The sequence below is a fragment of the Rhamphochromis sp. 'chilingali' genome, assembly GCF_963969265.1.
Source record: "Rhamphochromis sp. 'chilingali' genome assembly, chromosome: 6".
Lineage (NCBI taxonomy): Eukaryota > Metazoa > Chordata > Actinopteri > Cichliformes > Cichlidae > Rhamphochromis > Rhamphochromis sp. 'chilingali'.
In genome coordinates this window covers 23,347,705-23,350,106 of record NC_137933.1, presented here as the reverse complement: position 1 = coordinate 23,350,106, position 2,402 = coordinate 23,347,705, and positions in this window count along the sequence as shown.

Sequence of the window (2,402 nt, the reverse complement as noted above, 5' to 3'; positions counted from 1 at the left end):
CAATGATCCCAGTAGAAGAAGAAGAAAAATATCCACCTCTTTGCATTATGCCACTGCACAGTTGTAGTTGAACAAGCAAAAAAATAAAATAAAAAGTTTAAAAATGTAATGAACAAGACGGGAAAATAATCAGTTCTGGTTCTCTTTGTTTCATAAATATGATCAATCTGGGTGTTCTGATTTTTCTAAATAAAAATAACCTCCAGAAATTTATTATTGTGGATAATCTTATGAAGCCTGAATGTGTTCCTGTGTGACTCATTGTTCATGTAAAATAGGCATTATGAGACTGAACGACACATGCACTGATGTTTGCACCCTTTAGCTTTAATTCCCAGCTCTCATTGACAAAAAGTGTTAAAACCCCTACCTAATTAACTAATACTATAATTAGAGGGTTTTTGTTGTTGTTATTGTTTTCACTGCAGGAACTATTAACAGGAATTCAGTGGGAAGAACAACCTCCAACCTTGTCTTTTGTGAAATTCTTTTCCTTATTATGGCAGTGCAGCTGACAAACTGACTTCTTTCCTAATTGGACTTACAGTTAACTTACATGTTAATAAATCAACATAACTGCATGCAATGAGCAGGCCTAGTTCTGTTGCATTGTAAAAAATAGTCTAGAATTATGAATCTACAAATATCTACGTTATATCTTTTAAAAGACTTCCGCCTTCATAAATTTCACAAAACACTTTGTGGAGAATCTGACTTATAAATGCATCTGAAAGGCATAGAGAAACTGAGGCACATAAAGAATATCTTGAATACACACAGAAGTAAATGTCAACATTATAAAGTCCAGGAAGCATGCCAAGGAGAGCTTAGAAAAAAATATATAGAACCGACAATAAGTCATCCGCCTGCTGGCACAACACAGTTCTAGCTCAAAGTCATGTAGCTGTTGACTGTTCTGTACTTTTGTAATAATTCAAATTTAATTAAAGGCTTAAGGAGAAAATGGTATAATGGTATAATGAGTTGCCAAGGGACATATTTTTAATAATCTTATTTTGTAACAAAGATGTTACCAAGTCACATTCATATTATGAGAATTGCTTAGCCACTTTCTCTGGACGGATAATTCACACCAGCCCCGAGGAGTTCAGTCTTTTCTACAAGATGTATGACTAAACTGATGATTTTAGTTCACTCATCAGTATTAATTAACATCAACAAATCAAACTGTTCTTAACATCATTATATCCTACTCTAGTTTGTCTCCTTACTTCAACAAACAAATGTTTTAGAACTTCCGAAGCTTCATACTCAAACTAAAACTCAGACGAATACTATGTTTAGATAGTTCTAGCACTGATACAATGTAGATTTTATACAAGATATAGTATTACATTTATGAAATAATTCTTTAAATCATGAGAGATACTCAAAAAAATGTTGGATTCTTAAATTTTAGCCTCTGTGTGCCAGTGGACTGGCTAACTTACATCTGATGATAACTGCCAAAGATGTGATCTTTGATTTAATTATGGATCCTCACAGATGTAGACTGTGATGTAAACACAGATGTATTTATTTATGTGTATTAAACCATTACCCTGTCAACAAACCAGATCTGCTGTGCATTTCTAAAAGATGAGATTAGCAACCGCCCTTTGGACATAATTTGCACTATTGAAAATTGCATGGTGCCAGGGCAAAGAAAAGGCCAAAAAAGAAGGACTGCTGCAAAACCAACACAAATAAAGAGCCATCTGTTCCAGAAAATTGTCCTCTGAGTGATGATTACAGTCACTCTCTCAATCTTTTGCCACAAAACCACACAAAAATAGTCCGCATTCCATCTCTTGTTAATAAAGATTCATATTTTTAAATAAATGCTACATAATCACTCAGCCTTGAACAACTCAAGAAATGTTTCACATGATCTAAACGAAACATAATAAAATAAGTGATGTCTGGTGCATTCCAGTGACTTATTAAAATAGTTTTCACAGACTGTCATAATGTTTTAAATAAATACTTTCCATTAAAAGCTGATTTTCTATAAAATAAAACACTGTGTCATTCTGTGTAAATATAAGGAATAGCATCAGCAAAAACCACTTTTCTGGCAATTTTAATCTCTATTGATGATTAACATAGTATTTCTTGAAAATGCACCATTGTGTGGCTTACCTATTCTTGAATACATAAAATATATTATTCTAACTTTTCAATTAAAATAGAGAACAAATTTTACTGTTGAAAGTTGCCCAAAACTTATTTAATATTAGAATACAAAAAACCTCAGGGACTCCTTAACAAGGCCTGTCATTTTCCCCCAACAAAAAGAGTGCTGTTTGAGTTTTTTCCAAATTGAATCCATCGCAGACAGTATTTATTTGCATTTTAACCCAGCTTCTTTATACCTGCACAATATCTTTACATTTATAATT